Genomic DNA, 26808 nt, shown 5'->3' on the forward strand with positions numbered 1-26808 from the left:
GCTGCAAACTGCATGTGTTTATCTTTTTTGATTGCTGAGACAAATGTTGGTGAGGTTGTGGAGAAAAAGGAACTCTCCTGCACTGCTGGTGGGAGTGCAAACTGGTCCAACCACTATGGAGAGCTGTGTGGAGATTTCTTGAACTACTAAACATAGAACTTCCATATGATCCAGCAATTCCACTCCTAGGTATTTACCCAAATGACACAGAAACAGTAATTCCAAAGGGCACCTGCATGCCTATGTTTATAGCAGCACTATTTACAATAGCTAAGCTATGGAAACAACCCAAATGCCCCAAAATAGATGACTGGATCAAGAAGATGTGGTACATATACACAATGGAATATTACTCAGTTTGCTTAGATTTTATAAAGGATTTTAGATTCAGTATCATTAGGGAGATTGAGCTATAGTTTTATTTTTTTGTGTTGTCTTTGTTTGGTTTTGCTATCAGTGCTATGGCCTCATAACAGCTATTAGATAGTATTCCTTCTTTCTCAATTTTTTGAAAAAGTTTTAGCAGAATAGGTATTAGTTCATATTGTAATGTTTGGTAGAACTCATTTGTGAAACCATCTAGTCTTGGGCTTCTGTTTTGGGGAGGATTTTGATTGTTTTTTCAATTTAATTGCTTGTAGTTGGTTTATTCAATTTTTCTTCTTCTTTGCTCAGCCTTGGTTACTGTATGATTCTAAAAAATCGCCCATCTTACTAGATTGCTGAACTTGTTTGCATATAAATGTTCATAGTAATCTATAATGATTCTCTGGATTTCAGCAGTGTATTTTGTAATATATGCTCATTCATAAATATTTATTTGAGTTTTGTTCCTCACTTTCTTTGTGAGGCTGGTTAGAGGTTTGTGTATTTCGTTCAACATTTCAAAGAACCAACTTTTGATTTCAATGATATTTTAGGTTTTTATCTATTTTGTTAATTTAGTCTATAATTTTTATGTTTTCCTTTCCCCCCCTGACTTTTGGGTTTTATTGTTTTTCTTTTTCAAATGGGAGACTAGGTTGTTTCTTTGGGTTCTTTTTTTTTTTTAAGATTTATGTATTTATGCATACAAGAGCTGGGGTACAGGCTAGAGGCATGGGGGTGAGAGGATTCACCAGAGACAGAGTGGGGAACAGAACAAGCAGCGGGCAAGTCAGGAGCGGTCTGCTGCGCATGTGGGTTTCTCCCTGGTCAACCAGGGATTGAACTCATGAGGCTGTGGACAGTTTCATAGGTTTCTTCTTAATCCCTTGAGCCACCAGGGAGGCCCCCACTTTCTGGTTTTGATGTGGGCCTGTAATGCTATATAATTTCCTCTTAATATTGACTTTGCTGTGGCCTATATATTATGGAAGTTTTGTTCTCATTATCATTTGTCTCAAGCTGTTTTTATTTGTTCTTTGAATTCCTCATTAACCAGTGGTCTTTCCATAGAATGTTAAGTTTCCACATAATGGGGATTCTTTCTTTCTTTTGTGGTTGATTTCTAGTTTGATACCTTTATGGTCAGAGAACCTAGCTGGTATAATTTCAATCTTCATGTTCTTGTTGATGTTGTCTTGTTGATCATGTGGTTGATCCTGGAAAATGATCATGTGCATGTGAGAAAAATATTTATTCTTTTTTTTTTTTTTCTGGAGTTGTACTCTTATACAAATGCTTGTGAAGCCCATGTGGTCTAGATATTTGATTAGGGCTGTTATGTCCTCGTTTATTTTATGTTTAATTCAACTGTCCATTGGTGAGAATGGGGTGTTGCAGTCTCCTACCACATATGTATTTTCTCCAATGTCTGTTTTCAGAGACTATAGTAATTGCCTAGTGTATTTTGGTACTCTCTCATTGTCTTAGAATTATTTATTGCATTATTTATTTTTCCCATTGAATTGTCATGATACCTTTGGTAGGATAGTTCAGTTCTGTACTGTTTTGATTATTGTAGTTTTCTGGTAAGTTTTGAAATCATGATGTATATCCTCTATTTTACATGAAATATAACATTATTAATTTTCACATTTTGTTTATTAATTTGCAAATCAATAGCATTAAATTAGTAAATATAATGAAGAAAAAAATAATATCACACAAATACTACCCACTAGAATTGGTATTTAAGCACATCATTTTGATCTCTTTTTAGGTAGCATTATGACTAATTTTCAACTGATCCACATGCAATGTGATAAGCAGCAATTATTTTTTTTTCTGAGAAAAAATCTACATGAAGTTCTTGTATAATATTTAAACATTTTGATAATTCAGATAAAATTGAAACACATAAATGACAAATAAGACAGAGACAGAGTGGGAAACAGAACAGGCAGATTAAGTGAAATACACTGCTGAGGGGAGCGGCGGGCAAGACAGGAGAGGTCTGCTGCACCATGTAGGTAGCTCCCTGCCGGGGATTGCACTCATGCTGCAGTGGCTGTGGACAGCTTCATAGATTGTGTCTTAACCCCTTGTGCCACCAGGGAGGCCCCCAATTTTATTCTCTTGTGTGTTATTGGGCAATTTCTCCAACATAATTTTTTGAAGATATGAAGAAGAGATACCTATGGTGAACATGAAGGAACCCCATTCATGTTGTCTGGCAACCAGATTTTAGGGTCATTTGTATTGCAGCATAATTTAGCTAAGTTGTCTGATACAATGGCTTTTAATTAAAGTGATCATACAATTTATTGTCAAACCTGTATAACTCTGAGAGTCAATGGAGTTTATACAACAAACTTAGGTAAGCTTCTACTGTCTCAGCAAAAAAGTTGTCGGTCATTTTACTTGTAACAGTAATGAGGGTGATGCATGGCATCTTTCTGTACCTTTCTTTGACATTTCTTTGCGGGAACCACATTGTTTGACCCTAGAATAAATGAATTTCCCTATATCCTTCAAAAGGATGGGTGTATTCATTAAAAAACCCATTTGTATTTAAACTGCCTCTATTTTATCTTCTTACTTGATTGAAATTTTGGTTTGGTACAGAGTTTTAAAATGGTACAGTATTTTGGTACAGCATTGCTTCACTGCTTTCTAGCACTTAGTATTGCCATTGTGAATCTTGATGCCATTCTCATTCTTCCTTTGTATTGACAGATTTACTCTCTCTGGAAGGCATTAGGATCTTATTGTATCTGGAATTTTGAAATTTTTATGTGATTCATATTCTTTCAGTCTCTAACCACTTGGTTGACCCCTTCAAATTTGATTTTTATCTTTCATTCTGGGAAAAGTCTTGTATTTTATCTTTGGATTATTTATCTTTATCAGCCTCCCTGTTTTCTCCTTTTAGTGTTTCTATATTACTTATTAGCCATCCTTGACCAATTCCAGAGGAATCTTTGATTTTGTTTTTTGATCTTCATGTTTTTTTAATTCCTTAGTTTTTTGTATGCCTTTTTGGTGATTTTCTTTGTAACTTTATTTATTTATTTATTTATTTTTTATTTTTTGGTAAAGATTTATTTATTTATGCATACAAGAGCTGGGGTACAGGCCAGAGGTACGGGGGAGGGTGAGAGGGTTCACCAGAGACAGAGTGGGGAACAGAACAGGCAGATCTACTGAAATACACTGCTGAGGGGAGCAGCAGGGAGACAGGAGAGGTCTGCTGCGCCATGTGGGTACAGCCTGTGGGTTGGATCCCTGGCTAGGATCTACCTCAGGTCGCAGAGGCTGCGGATAGCTTCACAGCGCTGAGACTCCACCCCTTGCGCCACCGGGGAGGTCCTTGTGTAGTATTTTATAAACCTCTGTACCAGCTCAGGAACAGCAGTGACAGAGGTGAAGAAGCTGGGGTTGGGCTGCGGAACAGCTGGCGGGAGGGAGGGGCAGGCCCTGGCCTGTGATGACTGAGGTTGACGCAGCCTGGGCACCGCGGGGCCGGGGTGCCGGGGCCGGCGGGCCGCGGGCTCTCGCGTCGGGGAAGGCGGCCCCGGCCGGGCTCCGGGCTCCCGCGCGCCGCACCTGCGCCCTCTCTTTGTAACTTTAAATCATTTGGTTGATTTCTTTATTTTAGATGTTTTAGAATTTGATTAACTTTTAAGGGTTCTTTCTTATCTTTTAATTGTTGTGTAACCTCATCATGCTGTTTATGAATACAAAATCTTTTTAAAATTTCACCAGGTATTTTTATTTATAATTATTCAAAGTATTCTCTGCTTTTGATTTATTTTTGTCTTTTTAATATTCCTTTCAGCTCTTTGTTTTTATCATTTTCTTTCATATTGGAAGCAGATTGAGTAGGTAAAGGTAATTGGTTGGGCCGCTTTCCTTAAACCCTGAATATTTCAAAGACCTAGTTTCAGTGAACCCTTGATTGACTCCTGGAAGATAAATTCTGAGGCTGCATTTTCTTCATATATTTCAATTAAAGCAACATGTTGCAACAACTTACATGCAGAAACAGATAGGAAAGTCCAGATGTATTATGTTTAGCAGACATTAAAGAGGTTGCCAAAAATAACCACTCTTCCACAAACACATTTTTTTCTTATCCTGGATAATATAGTTATTTGCCATGATCAATATGTTATCTATGTTATAGATTTTTTTATTAATATTTTGAAATGAGTAAGTTATTTTTAAAAATTATCCACTGATAAAATGTGGTAGCTATAACCTGAATAAACATGAGCTCTTTAAACTGCCTTAAGGTTTAAAGAAATAAACTGTTCTTTTCATTGGGATGTCTCCTCTAGTTCACAATGTAGACTTTGAGTTAGTCACCAAGTTTCAATCCTGTGCCACAGTCCTCTCTTTCATCCATTTTGTGGCCATTCTGACCTTATTTCTTCGGAGAATAATCTCTGTGCTCCTGTTTGGTTAGGGCAAGGATGCAGCAGGTCACTTTTGTTGGCATTCTCCCCTTTCTCTGTTCTATTCTGTCTCCTCTGCTTCATCTTCCTTAATCTTCTAAAAAGATGTATTTTCTCCTATGCTGTAGATTCATCTTTTGATATCTTTTTAGGCATGTGGCAGGCGAATAATGGCCGCCTCAAAAATAATGGACCTTATAATCTTTGGAAACTGTGAATGTTCCATTGGTGGCAAAAATGTAGCAGCTATAATTAAGTTAATGCTCTTGAAATAATAGATTGTCCTAGAGAATAGGATTCTTAAAACCAGCTGCAAAAACTGCAAGGGGTGTGTGTGTGTGTGTGTGTATGTGTTTGTGCGCAGACTTTCCCACACTAGCAAGCAATTATCAGTCATCTGCAGGATGTTCAAGAATTCAGCTTCATTTGCTCAGTTCTCACAATATTTGCCTGGAGATAGTGATTTCACACGCTAATGGTTCAATCCGCCAAGACCACCCTCCCCTTGAGATGCCAGTCACAAGCTCAGGCTTGTGACTGTGCTCTGACCAACTGTGCTCTGTCACCTGTGCTCTGACCAACTGCTGTCGATTGTTACTGTCAGTGGATCTGCTAGAAAGGCACACATAATTCAGGAAACCTGTTTACTTACTAAATCATCAACTTACTACAAAGGATAACTCAGGAATTATCTGAGCCTGATTGAAGTGATACAAGGTATGGGTAAAGTGTGTAGAGTATCCATGCCTTCTCCAGGAATGTCCCAGCACCTTCATTTGTTCACCAACTTGGAAGCTCTCTGAATTTTTTGTTTTTTATGGAGGCTTCATAAAGCATGATTAATTAAATCATTGGTTATTAGTAACTGAGCTAAATATCCATCCCTTTCTTCTGTGAAAGTCTAGGGTTGGACTGGACATTCTGATCTTCTAATCACATGGCTGATTTTCCAGACAACTAGCCCCTGGACTTAGGTATGGTCCCTCAAAATAGTCTCATTATTACATGACAAGAGGCACCTTTATCACTCAACACTTAAGAAATTCCAGGTTTTGTGGGAATTGTAAGCCAGGAATTATGAATGAAGACCAGGTATACATGAAAGACATAGCCATTGATGGCAGTGCTTTAAGACCTTCAGATTTGCCCTCATGGAGTAGAAATGGGGCCTCTGTTTGAAGATATCATATCTGTTTATGGTGACATAGGAAAGATTGCCAAGGATGTCTTAAAAAATTAATACAGGTTTGGCAATATCAAAATAATCTGAGAACCAAGTCTTGTAGTGAGGAGGAATTTCCTCCTGGGGTCATGCTTATACTGATATAGGAAAAGCATCAGACAACCTAGATAAATATAATGTCTGTGTAATCGTCTTCACCTCCAAATGGACACAGTCAGCAAATAATACTCTTGGAAATCTCTTTGGGGAATAAGTTGACTGAAGGACTGAAACTAAACTTTGATGTGCTGAACACAGGAAAGAAGAATGGGAAATTGGAGGCCTCATATAAACCACATTGTTTCCATCTTGACAGTTCACATACATTTTTCTGGCCCAGTTATCTATGGGTGGACTATGTTTCATTTTTGAAGGTAGGCTTGATCATTATGAGATGAGTTTAGACACAGTTAAATCAAAACTACCAAGAAAGTATAGTTTTGCCATGGGTTAAAGGTTTTAGACTTCTAGCTGCATACACATGTGAATGTGGCAATGAATTTGGAGGGTCTTACTGGAGGGTTAATGAAGAGATTGAAATGTCAATAAACCTTGCTTGGATAGCTGGCATTTACAACCACCATTTTGACACCATTTCTAAATACAGACTGGGTTGTAGAATTTCTTTATCTGTTAAAGTAAATATTGCCAGCTAATTGGATTGGGTTATATTCAGACCCTTTGACCAGTGCTTCTATCAGCTATAATCTATGGAAAGGACTTCAATGTAGGCCATCACAAGTTTGGGTTGGAATTTGAACTAGAAGCTTAATATGGTCTTGAGTAAAGTATCAGATATGTCCCTGGAGGGGAAGACAAAGGAATCCACTATATTTTGGACTTGAAATTCTTCTGTGATATTTCAAAAGTGTGAACTTTTAATTTTTCCAAAGAATTGTCTTCATCCCTGCACTAAAATCTAAAGACTGTAAATTCATCCTAAGGGATATGCTTGAAGCATGCTTGGAAATTGTTATCTTTGTGCCACGTTTCAGTTCAGTTCCATGGTAGTATTTTATTATATTTTTTAAAAGATTTATTTATTTATACTCACAAGATCTGGGGTACAGGCCAGAGGTGTGGGAGGTGAGAGGATTCACCAGAGACAGAGTGGGGAACAGAACAAGCAGACTGACTAAAATACACTGCTAAGGGGAGCAGCGGGTGAGTCAGGAGAGGTCTGCTACACCATGTGGGTAGCTCCCTGGCCGGGGATCAAACTCATGTTGCAGTAGCTGTGGATAGCTTCATAGGTTGTGTCTTAACCCCTTGCGCCACCAGGGAGGTTCCCTGATGTTATTTTAAATGTGTTTTTCAGTGACAATGTAGAGACATGTAATAAAGGAAATGCCCTAATCTTCCAATTTTTTTCATCATTTCCTACATGTCCACATCACTTTTTCATGAATTGAATATTTTGGTCTTTGTGCTATAGTGCAACCTTTGGTTTTCATTAGAGTAAAATAAAATGGACGCATCACATTTAGAACATAAAGCAAACAAATTAATACGAATGATTAAATATATCTTTCTAATAAATCACAATATCAAACCTGGATATCCTGGTGGGGCCTGGATCATATCTTTTTTTTTTTTTTTAAAGATTTATTTATACAAGGACTGGGGTACAGGCCAGATGTGCGGGAGGTAAGAGGATTCACCAGAGACAGGTGGGGAACAGAACAGGCAGACTGACTGAAATACACTGCTGAGGGGATCAGCGGGCAAGAAAAGAGAGGTCAGCCACGGCATGTGGGAATCTCCGCAGCTGGTGGGATTCGAACTGGCACTGCAGAGGCTGTAGACAGTTCACAGCACTGTGCTCAACCGCCTGTGCCACCAGGGAGGCCCTGGGTCATATCCTTTTGAGAAGATATGAAATGTGAACACAGAGCAAGAGGGGAGAGTGATGCTGTCATAAGCCAAGGAATTCCTGTAACCATCAAAAGCTGGAGGCAAGAAAGCTTGTTTTCTAGAACTACAGAGGTCTTATTCACACCTTGATTTCTGCCAGTGATGTTGATTTCAGATTTCTAGTTTCAAGTATTGTAAGGGAATTTATTTTTATTGTTGTACCACCACGTTGTGGCAATGTATAAGATAAATTTTAGGAAATCAATAGAAGATGCATTTTAAGTCATCCTTCTATGTTAATTTAGTGGGATTTTGAGAAGTAAGCTAGATCAGCCCATGTGGTCTATATATGCTACATGTAACCAGTTCTTTAATGAGTTTCTTACCACTATAAAGATGAGGCAAGGAGGGGTGAATGGGAATTTTGCCAGAATAGAAATTCTTCTGTTGCTTTGGAGTAACTTAGATGTGTGGAGTATGTGTGGGGTGTCCTAGATTTAGTTTTATCCTTTTTAGATTCTCAAGAAAGGAAGCATGTCCAAATGGCTGTAACTTATCTGGGATTTTCAGAAATAACCAAACATGTCCTCCAGAAAAAAAAAAAAAAGCATGCATTTTTGATCTACCCCTAAAACTTGGAAGAATTTGGATTATCACCAGGCTGGGTGTGGGAGTGTGGATGAGTTATATTTCACACTTAACACTATTGCTCTGGTATGTACGCCTTCTAAAGCTATCCATTTGAGCAGTAGTTTCTTTCTATATGACTGTCTTGTGAGCTTCATATAGTGTAAAAAAAGGAGAAAGGATTTCTACTTTTTCACCTTTTCCCAGGTTTGAGGATGGCCCAGAGAAAGTTAGAGCTGGATTATCACAGTGCTAACATCACAAGATGAGTGGAAAGACTGAATGGTGGAAGTGGGCCCTAGAATTTATGTCTTCCTTTTACAGTGAAAAAATGCTTAGATAAAGCTTTGGAAACAACCCAAATGCCCAAAAATAGATGACTGGATCAAGAAGATGTGGTACATATATACCATGGAATATTACTCAGCATTCAAAAAAGATAAACACATGCAATTTGCCGCAACATGGATGGCGCTGGAAGGGATCATGCTCAGCGAAATAAGCCAAAAAGAAAAAGAAAAATACCAGATGGTCTCACTCATAGCAGGAATCTAGAAAACTTAAATAAGGGACCAGGAAAATGAATATAAAAAAGTGAAAATCAAAATCAACAAAAAACTATGAACCAGAGACACTTTTTGGGGGGTGGGGGGCGGGAGGGGAAGGATTGGGGTCAGAATGGGGCGTTTGCAATTGTATGGGGGAATATAAAAATAAAATTTATTATAAAAAAAAAAAAGAAAAAATGCTTAGATAGTATTCACAAAATGTAAACAATCACAAAGTGAATGGTAGCCTTCATCCTGTCCTTGCTCTTATGCAATTATCACAAATACATAAGAAAGTATAATGCATTGGTAAAGTATTTTTTTCAAGGGAATAATTTCTAAACTCCTGGAATTCCTTTCAGTAACAAGAATTAAAGCAAAGAGTTTAACATCTACAATTTACAATGTCAAAAACACATAAAAGTCTGTTATTCAAATTGTCTTGATACATCATCAAAAAAAAAAATTCAGAATTTATAACATGGGCCTCCTCGGTGGTGCAGTGGGTTGAGCGCAGTGCTGTGAAGCTGTCCACACAGCAGCCTCTACAGTGTGGGTTAGATTCTGGGCTGGCCAGGGAGATTCCCACATGGCGCAGCAAACCTCTCCTGTCGCGCCAGGAGCTACCCCCAAGCAGTGCTTTCGGTCTGTCTGCCTGTTTTGCTCCCTACTCTGTCTCTGGTGAATCCTCTCACCTCCCGTGCCTCTGGCCTGTATCCCAGCTATTGTATAAAAAAAAATCTTAAAAAAAAGAATTTATAACTAAGTTGAGACTCAGATGTTTTCTACAAATTAAATTTTTCTTTTCTTCACGTGACTGGAGTTGCTTAGGGATTTTTAGTGATAGATACAGGTCATTAAATATAATGTTGAATAAAAGATGGCAGATAAAACTTAAATTGACAGGGTAAACCAAATAAATAGAATTATATTAGGCAGAAGCAAGAAAATGACCATTTTAGGCAGCATGCCCAATGGACTCTAATGAGGACTGATACTGTTGTTTCTGGTACTTCATATGCTACTGGTGGTCAGTAACAGTTTAAAGCAGAATCAGAAACATTATGCACTAATCGGTTTTGCTCTTGCTGTGTAGAGCATGGAATATACAAATCACTGTCTGCCGGGTCAAAAAACCAGTACCCCTCTTATGAATCTCCTTAATTACCATCTCTCAGTTTCTTTACAAAATTGAAAGAATTACCTAACAGCAAGAACTCCATTTATTGAAAATTTATTGAATATTGGATAAACTAATTAGTGCTAATTATGAAAATAAGAGGAAAAGATTGGGAAATACAAGGCAGGGGGATCATGGGTGAATCGTGGATTCTTACAGGCATAAGTAACAAATGACTACAATGTAAATCCTGAACTTTGAGAATTTCTTCTTTCTATTATTTTTTTCTTCTACTGTCTGTTTTATTCTAGAAAGTTCTTAAATTTACATGTGATGTCTGTGCGTGTGTGTGTGTGTGTGTATGAGAGAGAGAGAGAGAGAGAGAGAGAGAGAGAGAAAGAGAGAGTTTGAGGCTGGGACAGGAGAGAGAGGACAAGAACAAGAGAATACAAAATAATATGGTTTTAAAGGAAAAGAGAAAAAATCAACACAAAGTTCTAGATGCTGAATTTGAGCAAGAAATGACATTAATTAAAACATTGCTAACCTCGGGCCTCCTTGGTAGAGCAAGGATTAAAATCTCAGTTCTATCAAGCTATCCCCAGCCACTGCAGCCTGAGTTCAATCCTGGCCATTGAGCTAACCCACATATGGTACAGCATACCTCTCCTTCTTACCTTCTGCTCCCCACTCTGTCTCTAGTGAATCCTCTCACCCCCGCACCTCTGGCATAGACCCCAGTTCTTGAATACATAAATAAATAAAATAAATCTTTAAAAAAATTGCTAGCCTCAAAGTCCCACAAAGGTTTAAAATTTTTGCCCATTTCTAGTAGGATAGAGTGCACATTGATTTTGAGGAGGCATGATTGCCAATATACACTGAATCCTTTCCAGTCAAATGAAGAGATAGCATTTTCACAAGAAAATGTAGTAGAGATACAAAAGCAGCCTGAGGCAGGCCGAGTGACCACAGGCTTTATTGGGGTGCTACTTGTTTTATCCTCCTATAAATATAATTTTCAAAAGTTAAAAGTCTAACTCAGACACATATAAATACTTGTCAACAATTTCACTGAACTCATCAATTAATGAGGGAATCAGTAAGATGGAAGGCTGATTCCATGAGCAGTTGATAAACTGGGCATTTATTGGAAATTCAATAAGGGAATGTTAGAATGAGGTTGCTAAATTAGATTGAAGACCGGTAAATGGCCTAAACGGAAATAAACTGCAATGTATGGGGTTATTTTTCCTACCAGATAGAAATCTTCTGCATAATATTTTTTAATATGCCTTTTACAGAATCAACTGAGTATAGTCCTGACTCTCACAGGGAAATGCTAGTCCTTCTTATAATAACAGAAATAACTTAGGGTTGGGATGCTATTAAGATTTTAATGATTATTTTGATAAATTTCATGTTAAATGTGTACTCCATGTTTTCTTGATCAAAGAGAGATTCCTCAAGTGCATCAGTCCCCCTTTGTCCCAGAACTCCCCTCTAAGAAGATGTGATAAAAGTCAGGTCAAATGTTGTGTTTTAGTGACTGGACACCTCCATAGGGAAGACGGAAGCAGAATTTTTTTTTTTCTCTGTTTAGTAGTAGGGGGGCAGTTGTCTCTCTACCTTGCTGAAAGCATCTCCTTGGAAACATAATGGGCCTAAATACTACAACTCTTTGGTTTATAAATAAAATATCTGCAGGAGCCAGAATTCCCTGTGTGGCTTGGCTTTTACCACCAAGGGATGTTTCCAAATTCTGGGGCTCATTCCCTTTTGAAATGTAAATACCCAAGGAGAAAATGTTCCAGTCTGGGGTGTAACCATTTGGGGTCTCCAATTCAGGGCAATTAGTTCCATCATTAAGGAAATGAATGGTTACAGATCTAATCCTTATGGTATGTGAAAAATGTTTCCAGGAGAAATGGAAGCAATCTTTTTACTATTTTTTTTTTTTTTGTCTTTATGTTGTATAAAACCTGTGTCTCTGGAAGCCAGGGCTTTTTGCAGGCCAGTGGTTCTTAAAATGTGGTCCCTGGTCCCTGCATCAGCATCATTGGGAAGTTTTTAGAAATGCAAACGTGCAGGCATTATATAACCCCACACTTACTGAATTAGAAACTCTGAGGGTGGGTTCAGCAATCTGCTTAATGAGCAACCCCCCAATGCCCCATGATTCTGATGCAGGTCACAGTTTTTGAGAACCTTTGCCATGAAAAAGCCCATGCTTGCTACAGTGATTTTTGTAGTAACCCAGAGAGTAAACTTAATAACAGTTTATAGATTGTTGTTGCTAAAGGGCTTTAAAAATTGCAGGGGTGCCTCCCTGGTGGCGCAGGTGGTTGAGTACAATGCTGTGAAGGTGTCCGCAGCCTCTGCAGTGCCGGTTCGATCCCTGCTGGCCTCAGAGCAACCCACATGGTGAGCAGACCTCTCCTGTCTCACCCACTGCTCCCCTCAGCAGCATATTTTTTCAGTCTGCCTGCTCTGTTCCCCTCTCTGTCTCTGGTGAATCCTCTCACCCTCCCGCACATCTGGCCTGTACCCCGGTTCTTGTGTAAATAAAATAAATCTTTAAAAAAAATCGTAGGAATCTTACCTAATTTGGGTGGTTTAAATTGGGCACCTGAGCGGCAGGGGCTGACCCAAATGACTGTAACTTTTTCGGTTTCCTCAAGAAAACAATACTTGGAGAAGAAGGTAATAAAAAAAATAATTCCTTACTGAAGAGTAACTGAACAGGATCATCTTAAAGGTCCATCATGCAAAAAGCAGACATTTAGCACATTTTATTTTGTATTGCAAAATGCATTAAAAACCATTAAAGAACAAAACATTAAAGAACATTAAAGAAACAAAAATGGCTATTTTTGCAAGCTTCGCAGATGATTTTATGCCTTTAATTGGTTTGAATTCTGATGTTACCAATGTCTCTCTCTTATTTTTATTAGGTTTTATATTTTATTTTTATTTTTTAAGATTTATTTATTTATACAAGTACTGGGGTACAGGTCAGAGGTGCAGGAGGGTGAGAGAATTCACCAGAGAGAGCGGGGGGCAGAACAGGCAAACGGACCAAAGAAACTGCTGAGGGGAGCAGCGGGTGAGACAGGAGAGGTCTGCCACACTATGTGGGTTTCTCCCTGGCCAGGAATTGAACTTGCGCTGCAGAGGCTGTGAACAGCTTCGCAATGTGGTGCTCTACCAGCTGCGCCACCAGGGAGGCCCTCTTTTTTTTTTTTTTTTTTCAATGTCTTTTGATACCACAATTGTTTATGCTGTCCTGATGTCTGCCACTCACCTTCTGATCCTTTTACAAGGGCGACATCAGAATTTCCTTTATCAGTCAACAAAATATTCTCCTACACAAAAACTCTCAACTTTATCAGTGAGCACTCTGGGGGCCATGGAGCAACTACCCATTTGCTCAGGCAATCTGCTTTTATTTTGCTTTTTATTTTTGTTTTTTTTTTTAAATATTATTTATTTATACAAGAACTAGGGTACAGGCCAGATGTGCAGGGGGTTTGGTGGGGGGTTACAGGATTCACCAGAGACAGAGCAGGGAACAGAACAGGCAGACTGATGAAATGTGCTGCTGAGGGGAGCAGCGGGTGCAATAGGAGAGGTCTGCTGCGCCATGAGGTACCATCAGCGGCCGCCGGGATTGAACTGGCTCTGCAGAGGCTGCGGACAGCTTCAGAGTGCGGCGCTCAACCACCTGCGCCACCAGGGGAGGCCCTTATTTTGCTTTTTTAAAGATTTATTTATTTATGCATACAAGAGCTGGGGTATAGCCCTGAGATGCAGGGGGCAGGAGGAGTAACAGGATTTACCAGAGAGAGTGGGGAACAGAACAGGCTGATCGACTAAATTACACTGCTTACACTGCTGAGGAGGGCAGCTGGTGAGTCAGGAGCAGTCCGCTGCACTATGTGGGTAGCTCCCTGGCCAGGGATTGAATTTGTGCTGCAGGGACTGGGATAGCTTCACAGTGCTTTATCTTCACCCCATCTTAACCAGGGATGCCCCTCAGGCAATCTGTTCTGGAAAATTAATAAATGATATCAGATCATGTAAAATTCCGTTGCCCAAACTCCCAGTCATCTCTTGAAATTCCCTTCCCGCTTTATGAATCTAACAACTGAGACATTTGGGATAGATAACAAACATTTCCAAAATTCTTGTTATATTTCCATGCACATAAATCTGATCTGCATGACTTTTCATGACAACAATCACAATAATTAACCTACAGGAGATAAGCAGCACATAGTAAGGAAAATGTAGAGATGAGCATGTGTGTTTCTGTAAAGCAGAATTAATGTTGACCCAAGAGCAAATGTGACATAAGAAAACTGTGACAAAGAAAAAAAGACCTAAACTTAAATAACACTACATTACTTTAAATTAGAGGTAATAATATAGTGCTCAGACAATACTTAAAACAATGCCAAATAGTGCCAAGGGACAGGTCACTCTCTATGGGTTCTCACCCATGTGCTCAGTTGCAAGATACTACTCAGTTTCAGTGTCCAGCAACAATGGTGTTTATTTAACAAACAGGAGACTGAGCAAACAAGAGTTTCTAAGGCCACAAATGGCCAGCTGTCCCATCCCAGGTAGGTCTACAATGTCTAGTCATTCCAAATAAAGGCCACTTGTACCAGATGGCGCTGACCCCTCAATCAGGACCTGAAGCTGGTTGCACCCCAGTCCTCAGTGTACCAGGGTCCAACTCTGGTTGCAGCTGGAGGCGCTCACAGGTGTGGTCACTGAGGTGAGAGCACAGCAGCCCATAGCAATAGCATGAAGGCTAGACTGGATAGCACTAGGTACAAGACCAGACCATGACAGACTCAACAGCACCAGAAGGCAGTGCTGGAAAATCAGAGGCACTGGGCAGCTCTTGAAAGTGGTCAGCACCAGTCACATAAGATAGTGTCAGAGAAACCAGTGCTACAGCAACTTGCGAGCTATTGGTATTAACCAATAGTGATTTTCACAGTTCTCTGCTGAAGGAAGCAGCGGGTGAGTCAGGAGAGGTCCGCTGCACCATGTGGATAGCTCCCTAGCCGGGGATAGAGCTCTGGAGTTCTGGAAATATGGAAGTCTATGGAATCCCATGGACTCTGTATGCTGAATGCTGCTTCTTTCTTCAGAGGCTGGCTGCTGACTGACTCAAGCTTGTTTCTGCCTTGCCCTATATCATCTTCAGTTGTCTCCACCTTAAAAGCTTGACTGGATCATTTTCAATCCGAAGTAGCTGACTGGTCCAGTTAGCACCAATCTGCTCACTTTCATTTTCAGTCCACATAATTAGCTCAAGTCCTTGACTGGCAGCTGGAGAGCTCAAACCTGATTAGTCCATTTATGACCCTGGATCCAGATACAAAAGAGAAAAGTCCAACCCTTGTCAGACTGACCTACACTGAAGTCAAGGCTGCCTGGTGTCTGGAGGGCTCTGGTTTCAGGAATAATCCAGGTTAGTATAAATGCTAACACATGATTAATAAATGTGTCAGAAGTTGAGAATATCTCCTCGATTCTTGTAATGAAAGTGTGTCACTCACTTTCATAAAAAAGAAATTTTGTTATGGGCTACTGATACTACTTGCAGTCCTATACTATTGGCTGCCTCTCAAATTGGTTTGAACAGAGCAATATTGCTTTTAAAATTACTTTAGTTCTTGTTTTTTTAATTTTTATTTTTATTTAAAGATTTATTTTTTATTTATACAAGAGCTGGGGTACAGGCCAGAGTCACAGGAGGGTGAGAGGATTCACCTGAGACAGAGCGGGGAGCAGAACAGGCAGATGGACCGAAAGCACTGCTGAGGGGAGCAGCGGGCTAGATAGGAGAGGTCTGCCTCACCATGTGGGATTGTCTCTCTGGCAGTCCAGGAATCGACGGATGGCTGCGGACAGCTTCCGAGCACTGCACTCAACCTGCTGCACCACTGGGGAGGCCCTTAATTTTTATTTTTGGTTTGACTTGATAGGCACACAGTGCCAGAGCAGTAAATGTTGGAACAATCCATGCCAAATTCTCTAGTAAAGACAGGAGTCTGGTCACCTCTCCTTCTAGACAAAGATAATCAATTAGAAACAACATTGTTGTGCAATAGGACACTGTTGAATTGGATGCCTTTCTGTAGCATGGTGCTTTACTTAAATGCAAACTCATACACACTGCTTCCAAAAGGGAAGGGAGAACACGCGCTGGCAGTCATGCATGTTTAACTGCTGTGATGGAAGCTGTGACCACTCTCTCCATCCTGGCACACATCTGATCCTAGGGCTCTGGGGTTCTTTCTTGAAGGGCTTCGTTTTTCACTAAGCCTGGAATTCCTTTTTGTTTAACGAAGTTACTATACACTGTGTGTGTGTGTGTGTGTGTGTGTGTGCATGTGCACAAGAGCGTATGTGTTCTTTTCAGGATTCTGGTTGAGGATTCACATGCAGTCCATCTAGCACTCCTTTGCTTCTGTAGCCAAACAAAAAGCATACAATCTTTATATATTGTATTATTTTAACATCTAATCATCACAAAGGGAAAAGGAACAAGATAATAATATAAGCAGGGCCTCCCTGGTGGTGCAAGGGGTTAAGCATAGCACTGTGAAGCTATCCGCAGCCTTTGCAGCACGAGTTTGATCCCCGGCCAGGGAGCTACCCACATGGCACAGCAGACCTTTCCTGTCTCACCCGCTGCTCTCCTCAGCAGTGTATTTCAGTAGATCCACCTGTTCTGTTTCCTACTGTAGTGGCAGAATGACCCAGAGCAGGTTTCCTATGATTTGAGCAGATGGGGTAAAGAAGGAGTCCTGGAGCTCTCAATGGGTTTCTCAGGCTTTTATTGAGCTTTTACATGTAGTGTAGCAACCAGGTACACGACAGGCAGGGGTGGCAGGGGGCCAGGAGGCCAAAGGCCCCAGTAAGTCTTCACCCTGGGCTTCTCTGGCTTCTTTCTTCCCTTCTCCCGTTCTTTCTTGTCCCTCTTTCTCTCTTGGGGAATATCTCAATACTGCAGTTATGGCCCATAGAAGTAAACAACACAACTATAACAATGTAACAAATGCGGGTGCCCCATCAGGCAGGGCAATCCCAATGGCCAGAGGGCAGAAAAGCCTGAAAACCATTTACCCTACACCCACTCTGTTTCTGGCGAATCCTCTCACTCCCCCACCTCTGGCATAAATAAATCTTAAAAAAAAGATAATAACATAAGCAAACTTCAAGAAGTGAGACAAGTCTAAGAAATCTGACAAAGGCTTATTGTTCCATTAGATCCTTTCATAATCCTCCATTTTTCTCATTGCTTGCCTTGAAAACTAATTCTTTAATGTGTTTAAGGCTCAGAAAATAAATTTTAATATAACAAAGGAGTGAAAAATTTTGATCACAGAATACATTTCACTGAAAATAAGCTCAATTTAAGGATGGAAGGGATGCAGGTTTTATTATAAAATAAATTTCTAAGAATTAGCTTAAATTTCCATATAGTAGAACTTTTTAATTAAAACAGCCTATAAAACAGAAAAAAAATCATCTCTTTACTGAAGGAGAATGGATGGTAACCTTGCTTTGTAGGTAAAAATAAATTACCGAGGTGATGAGTGAAGTTGTCTTAAGTACCACAGTAACTATTATTTACACTAATGCATTCTGTATGGCTCCGAAAACCAGGATGATCATCTTCCTGTCTTTATCAATATATTTCTGACTTATGTAATTTGTGTACTTGTGAGCTGTAATTATCTGTCCTTCCTCTTTAGTTTGTACAGTTTCAGTGGCTTCTGCAAATAAGTTTCTTTGTGACAGCCTGACACTAGGATATGTTCTGATCCCAATATTGTGTTCCACCTTAGGAAGGAAGCTAATAATGCTAATTATAAAGTTAACTATACTATAGTAAACCTCCACATTTATGGTTCTGTCTTTATTCTTGGCAGTAAAAATATGCTTGTAGTTAATTTTACATCAAGCTGCAACCCAACAGTTTGTGTTTGACAGCTTTAAATAGAGAAAACAGTTATTTTTATTTTATTTGTTAATTAATTGTTTCCTTACATTGTTGTAGTCCCCATAGTTCTCTGGCCACCATATCACCTGTGAAGCATCACCATAGTCCCTTGTGTTCATCCCTTTTGCTTTGCCCTCCCCCTCCTTTGCTGAACGCCTCAGTTCTGCAGTCAGTTTGTTTACACTGCTGGTGGGAATGTAAACTGGTCCAGCCATTATGGAAAGTTGTGTGGGGTTTCCTCAGAACACTAAAAAAGGGGGCCTCCTCTGGTGGCGCAGGTGGTTGAGCGCCGCACTCTGAAGCTGTCTGCAGCCTCTGCAGTGTTGGTTTGATCCCGGCTGGCCAGCGAGGGTCCCACATGGCAAGCAGACCTCTCCTGTCGTGCCTGCTGCTTCCCTCAGCAGTGTATTTCATCAGTCTGCCTGTTCTGTTCCCCACTCTGTCTCTGGTGAATCCTCTCACCACCCTGTGCATCTGGCCTGTACCCTGGTTCTTGTATAAAATAAATAAATAAATGCTGCACCTCCCCCTGCAGTGACCTTTAGGGCTAATGGCTTTCGCCACGGTCCCTAGGTCCGGCTGGGCAAGGAACCAGCGCGCAGGGGGAGAACAGCAAAACTCCCTGAAGCAAGGGGAGAACAGCAAAACCCCCTGAAGACATACCTGCTGCACCTCCCCCTGCAGTGACCTTTAAGGCTAATGGCTTGCACCACGGTCCCTAGGTCCGGCTGGGCAAGGCACCAGCACGCAGGGGGAGAACAGCAAACTCCCTGAAGACATAGATAAGACGGAAGCCTGTTGAAAGATAACGACCACCAGGAGCCACTACAGGAATGCTGTCCGCACGGAAACTTATCTCACCTTCTCAAGACCCACAAACTTTATTCCACTACAACTGTCTTTCTAAAATCTTTTCTCTTTCTAAAATCTTTTCTCTTTCTCTGTCTAAAAAGGTCATTGGTTTGCTGATTAAAAAAGAACATACGAAATCTAATAACAAGGCTAATTCAAATGAAATGTTACTAAACTCTGTGTATTAATAGAACTGTTAGCTTAATAATTTCTCTGTTGTATGCTTAGCCTTGTTAGTATTAATCTTAATGATAAAAATATTACATTGTGAAAAGTAAAATTCACCCGTGCTAATTAATAGTAATTTAGTGGTAGTGAGTAGTTTAAACAAAAAGTATTCACATAAAATAAAAAGAAAAATTAATAGCCTAACTACTTAGGAATGTGCCTGGGTCCAGATGTAAATCACTGCCCTGTTAATGATAAGCTAAACCTATAAGCAAGCTGATTTCTTCACTGATGTTCGCCATTCCTATGCCTTTAGAAAAACATATATATATACTGGTCACCAACTCAAAGAAAATTACACTCAGATTTTCACTCTCTTGAAGTGTGTCTGTTTGTCATTTCTTTCACCGACGCCCTGACCACCCTGCACGCTTCTCTCAACCCTGAGGCGGCCTCATCGTCTACTGCTGTGCTGGTCCGCGGCAAATAAATCTTTAAAAAAAAAAAGAACATTAAAAATGGATCTACCATATGATCCAGCGATTCTACTATTAGGAATCAAGGACTCAAAAGCACTAATTCAAAAGAAAATAAGTACTTTTAAAACAACCTAGCAACTATTGGTATGAATTAAGTAATTTTGAGCTACAAATGGATAGTGAGTAACATCTACTCTATACTATAATTTTGTGCAACTACTTGCTTCTGACATGAAAAGTGAGCATTAAATCTAGAATATGTTTTCTTTCGCTCTGAGGTTGCCCAGGAGAACTTTTCCTCTCTAAAGGATACACAAAGCAGATGAGAGGAGGATTCTTGCAATAAGCTCCTCTTGGTATTCTAGAGGACCAGACTGTGAAGGATAGTGAAATGGGGAGGTAAGAATATCTTCCTGTCCTGGGCATAACAATTGGAACTACCTCCCAAGGTATTGTCAGAATCAAGTGATCAATGCATGTAAAACTCAGCCAAGAGGTGACTTATGTTATTCAGCAAACTTTAAAATCAACTCAAAAACTTTCTGAGTTTGGAGCAGCACCCACCGATGGGGCAGACCGGGCATGCAGGGGAGTGCGTCCCCGGCGCCGGCATTTTGCAGCAAGGACCTTTATTTGGTGGAGACTGTGTGAAACAAGCAGAAGGCTCACCGAGGAGCCAGAGGTAAGCTGGGAGGCTTGCCCATGCCGGGCGCCTTCTAGCCTGCAGTCCCAGCCCAGAGGGGAGCGGCACCCACTGCTGGGCAGACCAGGCATGAAGGGGAGCGTGCCCGGCACCGGCATTTGCAGCAGGGACCTTTCTTTGGTGGAGACTGTGTGAAACCAGCAGAAGTTCCCCAGAGGAGCCAGAGGTGAGCTGGGAAGGTCGCCCAAGATGCCGGCCAGTACCAGCAACACAGTGTCACAAGGAATATGGCAAATTAGAAAACAGGCAGTAGGGAGTAGAAAAACCACATGCAACCCAGCAACTCCTCAGCAAAAAAGCACACCGCAAAAAGAAAACCATCTACCAGATTGCAACGACAGTAACTTGGAATAACTTCTGAGCCTTCCAGATAGAGAATTTAAAATTGCTGTGATTAAAAAACTGACAGAAGTCATAAAGGAAAACAATGATAAGGGGAAAATAATTAATGACCAGAAGAATGAAATTGAGTCCCTAAAGAGGGAAGTAAAAGAAATGCAGGAGATCAAAGAATTAATGGAGACGCTAAAGAACTCTGGGAAAAGTAATGAAAGCAGAATAGATGAAATGGAAGAACGAATAAGTACTCTTGAAGACACAGAAATAAAAAGAACTAAAACAGAAAAGGAAGGAGAAGTACGAAGGAAAAAGACCGAAGAAAGACTTCGGGAACTATCTGACTCCATGAGGAAAGGAAATATAAGAGTTATAGGAATCCCAGAAGGAGAGGAGAGAGATGTAGGAACAGAGAAAATATTCAAGGATATAATTGAAGAGAACTTCCCAAATGCGAAGAAGGAGCTGAAAATTGATATACAAGAAGCAAGAAGAACACCAAACTTCCATGATGAAAGGAAAAATACAGCAAGATACATAATAGTAAAGCTCCCAAGAATCCAAGACAAGGAAAAAATAATGAAACTGACAAGAGGGAAGAAACAGATAACATTCAAAGGGAAACCAATCAGACTGACATCAGACTTCTCTGAAGAAACACTACGGGCAAGGAGAGAGTTGAGGGACATAGTCAACAGACTGCAAGAAAACAGATGCCAACCAAGAATACTTTATCCCGCAAAGCTCTCCTTCCTCTATGAAGAAAGAATAAGGACCTTCCCAGACAAACAGAAACTCTGGAATTTTATTACGACTAAACCCCCACTCCAAAAAATACTACAAGGAGTCCTAAAGCCAGAACCTCAGAGGGATGAATAACAGCAAAAGAAGGACAAAGAAAGTTATTAAAAGAATAAATAAATAAAATCAAAGGAAAGACAAACACAATGGCAAATACAAATGCTAACATATCAATACTAACTCTAAATGTAAATGGACTAAACTCTTCAATAAAAAGACACAGAGTTGCAGGCTGGATTAAGAAACAAAACCCAACCTTTTGCTGTCTCCAGGAAACACATTTAGCTGCAAAAGATAAAAATAGACTCAAAGTTAAAGGATGGAAAACAATTCTACAAGCAAATGGACCAAAAAAGAAGGCAGGAACAGCTATACTCATATCAGATAAAACAGATTTCAAACTTAAAAAGATAAAAAGAGACCCCAGTGGTCATTACATTATGATCAAGGGCACAATAATTTAAGAAGAAATAACACTCATTAATATATATTCACCTAACGAAGGAGCACCAAAATATATCAGACAACTATTGGCATTTCTGAAAACAGACATCAGAGAAAACACATACGTAGTGGGAGACTTCAATACACCACTATCAACAATGGATAGATCAACAAGACAAAAAATAAGTAAAGACACTAAAGCTCTAAATAAGGATCTAGCGCCCTTGGGCTTAACAGACATATATAGAACACTAAACCCAAAAAAATCTGAGTATACATTTTTCTCAAGCGCACAGGGATCATTCTCCAGGATCGATCATATACTGGGGCACAAGACAAACATCAACAGATACACCAAGATTGAAATCATACCAAGCATCTTTTCTGACCATGAAGGCATCAAACTAGAAATAAACCATAAAAAGAAGGCAAGGTACTCTCCTACCTCATGGAGATTGAAACCCACACTACTGGAAGTCCACTGGACTAATGAGGAGATAAAAGAAGAAATTAAAAAATTCTTTGAATTGAATGACAAGGAGGACACCAATTTCCTAAATGTATGGGATGCAGCAAAAGCAGTAATAAGAGGAAAATATATAGCAATAGATGCCCACATCAAGAAACAAGAAAGAACTCAAAGAAACAACCTAATCTCGAAGCTCAAAGATCTAGAAAAAGAACAACAAAAAAACCCCAAAACCAGCAGAAGAAAAGAAATAATAAAAACAAAAGCAGAAATAAATGAAATTGAAACTAAAAATACAATCCAAAAGATCAATGAAACCAAAAGCTGGTTCTTTGAAAAAATAAATATAATAGATAAACCCCTAGCCAGGCTCACAAGGGCAAAAAGGGAGAAAGCACAAATAAATAGGATAATAAATGAAAGAGGAGAAATCACAACAGACACAGCAGAAATCAAAAGAATAATTAATAACTACTATGAACAGTTATATGGAAACAAGTTCAACAATCTAGAGGAGATGGACAAATTCCTACAACTCTACAATCACCCAAAGCTAGATAAAGAAGAAATAGAACACCTAAACAGACCAATTACAAACAGCGAAATTGAAATGGTAATCAAAAACCTCCCCAAAAACAAAAGCCCAGGACCTGATGGATTTACAAATGAATTCTACCAAACATTCAGAGACGAACTGGTACCTATCCTTCACAAACTCTTACAAAAAATTGAGAAGGAAGGTATAATAACTAACATGTTCTATGAAGCCAACATTACACTAATACCAAAAACGAACAAGGACAACACACACAAAAAAAGAAAACTATAGGCCAATCTCCCTAATGAACACTGATGCAAAAATCCTCAATAAAATTTTAGCTATCAGAATCCAACAGTGTATCCATAAGATAATTCACCACGACCAAGTAGGATTCATTCCAGGGACACAAGGATGGTTCAACATCCGAAAATCAATCAACATTATCCAATACACAACAAAAACAAATATAAAAACCATATGATAATATCAATAGATGCTGAGAAAGCTTTTGACAAAGTGCAACACCCATTCATGATAAAAGCCCTTGAAATTCTTGGGATACAAGGAACATACCTCAACATCATAAAGGCCATCTATGACAAGCCAACAGCCAGTATCATTCTCAATGGTGAAAAGCTGAAAGCATTTCTGTTAAGATCTGGAAAAAGACAAGGATGTCCACTCTCACCACTGCTTTTCAATATAATACTGGAAGTCCTAGCCAGAGCAATAAGACAAGAGAAAGACATTCAAGGAATCCAAATAGGAAAAGAAGAAGTCAAACTATCACTATCTGCAGATGATATGATAATATACATAGAGAACCCCAAAAACTCCATAGAAAAACTAATTAAACTCATCAATCAGTTCAGCAAAGTGGCAGGATACAAAATCAACATGCAAAATTCAGAAGCCTTCCTAAAATCTAACAATAAATCTGAAGAAGAAGAAATGAAAAAAAAATCCCCTTATCGAAACAAAAAAAATCAAATACTTGGGAATAAATCTAATGAAAGAGGTAAAGGACCTTTACAAAGAAAACTATAAAACACTGTTAAAAGAAATAGAAGAAGATACAAAGAAATGGAAAGACATCCCCTGCTCATGGATTGGACGAATAAACATTATTAAAATGGCCATCCTACCAAAAGCAATATACCCATTCAATGCTATTCCAATAAAAATTTCAATGTTATTCTTCAAAGAAATAGAACAATTATTGATGAAATTCATATGGAATCACCAAAAACCCCGAACAGCCAAAGCTCTCCTGAAAAAAAAAAAAGAAGGGAATGGAGGCATCACACTCCCAGATTTCAGGCTATACTACAAAGCCATAATCATCAAAACTGCATGGTATTGGAACAAGAACAGACTCACAGACCAATAGAATGGAATAGAAAATCCAGAAATAAACCCACAGATTTATGGTCAACTAATATTTGACATTGGAGCAAAGAAAGTCTGTTCAATAAATGGTGCTGGGAAAACTGGGTCGCTACATGCAATAGAATGAAGCTTGACTACTACCTTACACCATACACAAAAACCAACTCAAAATGGATTAAAGAACTAGACATAAAACCTGAAACCATAAAATACATAGAAGGAAATATAGGTGAAACACTACGGGATATGCACCTCAAAGACATCTTTACAGACACATCACCTAAAGAGTGATAGTGAAGGCAAAGATAAACAGCTGGGACTACATCAAATTAAAGAGCTTCTGCACAGCAAAAGAGACAATAACAAAAACAAAGAGAAACCCCACCAACTGGGAGAACATTTTTGCACACAACACTAATTATAAAGGATTGATCACAAAAATCTGCAAAGAGCTGTTGAGACTCAACAACAACAAAGAAAATAATCCAGTCAAAAAATGGGCAGAAGAGCTAAAAAGAAACTTCTCTGAAGAGGAAATGCAAATGGCCAACAGGCATATGAAAAAATGTTCAACATCACTTGTAATCAGGGAAATGCAAATCAAAACTACCATGAGATACCATCTTACACCAGTGAGAATGGCACATATTAAAAAAACTAGCAACAACAAATGTTGGTGAGGGTGTGGAGAAAAAGGAACTCTTCTGCACTGTTGGTGGGAGTGCAAACTGGTCCAACCACTATGGAGAGCTGTGTGGAGATTTCTGGACCTACTAAACATAGAGCTTCCATATGATCCAGCAATTCCACTCCTAGGTATTTACCCAAAGGACACAGAAACATCAATTCCAAAGAACACCTGCACCCCTATGTTTATAGCAGCACTATTTACAATAGCTAAGCTTTGGAAACAGCCCAAATGCCCAAAAATAGATGACTGGATCAAGAAGATGTGGTACATATATACCATGGAATATTACTCAGCATTCAAAAAAGATAAACACATGCAATTTGCAGCAACATGGATGGCGCTGGAAGGGCTCATGCTCAGCAAAATAAGCCAGAAAGAAAAAGGAAAAATACCGGATGGTCTCACTCATAGCAGGAATCTAGAAAACTTCAATAAGGGACCAGGAAAATGAATAATTATAAGAAAGTGAAAATCAAAATCAACTAAAATCTATGAACCAGAGACACTTTTGGGGGGGTGGGTGGCGGGAGGGGAGGGATTGGGGTCAAAATGGGGGGGTTGAAATTGTATGGAGAATATAAAAATAAAATTTATTATTAAAAAAAAAACTTTCTGAGTTTTAGTTTTCTCATCTGTAAGACTTAAGGCATAGGAATTCTTTACCATTGTTTTGTTATAAGCACAAAGAGCACACAAGAGCATGGGTACAGTGTCAGTCCTCACTAGCTGTTAAGTCTTTCCTCAAGAGAGCCAAAAAATGTTGTCCTCCTGTGCTGGATCTAGAAATACTACCAAACTATTTCACTGATAAGATGCCTAGCATGAACAAACTTTATTTCATAGTTTTAAACTTGTCCTTGAGCCTTTTCTATCTATTCTCCCTTCTTTACACCAAAAAGCTATCTTGGGCATATCCCTTATTTTCCAGACATATTTAGGAAATAGAGAAGGTCTTACTTTTAGAAGTAAGAAAGTTCATTTTTTCCTCAATTCAAACATTTATCTCTTACCCCAGTAAAAACTTGCACTTTCTCCAGCTTGCTCCTGACCCACATTTGGAAACAACTGGGAAGGGAGCAGAGTTCATACTTTGGTTACTCTTCCTGGATTTTCACCTTTCATATCTCTTTACCCATTTCTGGTCTTCCAGGGTGAAAATGGGGAAAGGTAGGAGAAGGAATGGAACACATGAGCCTAAATTGATTGAGTTGGTATTGTTTATCCTAACAGCAGATGCCTAATTGTTCTTCCTTTCACAAGCCACTCTTTTGGGTTCTTAGGAAGCTTCACTTCAGGGAACCACTCACCAGCTATTACTCAGTACAGCCAATGTTTTCCTTGATTGGTCTGGCCCCTGCTGGTTCACCACAAACTCATTTTAGGGGAGCTATTTCCAGAAGAATGTGATCTTGCTTGTCATTGTTGGATGTGTGAGGGATTTTCTCATCTCCATCTTAGTGTTAACTGAGAGTTGTAAACCAAGCATTGTGACCTTCAAGTTCTGGGAATGATTATAAAGTGTTCTCATTATCCCGTCCCCACCCCCCAATATGCTTCCTTATAGGCCTAGGTCAGTGCCTATGGAATCATTGTACTTTTTTCATTTCTCACTGTTACCTGGAATATGGTGGTGGATATATGATGGATGGGTGTAAAGCCTGTGTGGGTGGGTTTATGGTAATACTATGACCACTCAGTTTAAGTATATGAACTCT

The 26808-nt window shown here is 39.4% G+C and overlaps 1 pseudogene; it reads left to right on the forward strand.

Moving 5' to 3' along the window:
- The window catches only part of LOC119260375 (voltage-dependent anion-selective channel protein 3-like), a 46424-nt pseudogene extending 39610 nt beyond the window's left edge, over positions 1-6814 (forward strand).
- The last annotated feature ends 19994 nt before the right edge of the window (positions 6815-26808 follow it).

The sequence above is a fragment of the Talpa occidentalis genome, unplaced genomic scaffold, assembly GCF_014898055.3.
Source record: "Talpa occidentalis isolate TD23 unplaced genomic scaffold, MPIMG_talOcc4v2.1 talOcc4.6, whole genome shotgun sequence".
Taxonomy (NCBI): Eukaryota; Metazoa; Chordata; class Mammalia; order Eulipotyphla; family Talpidae; genus Talpa; species Talpa occidentalis.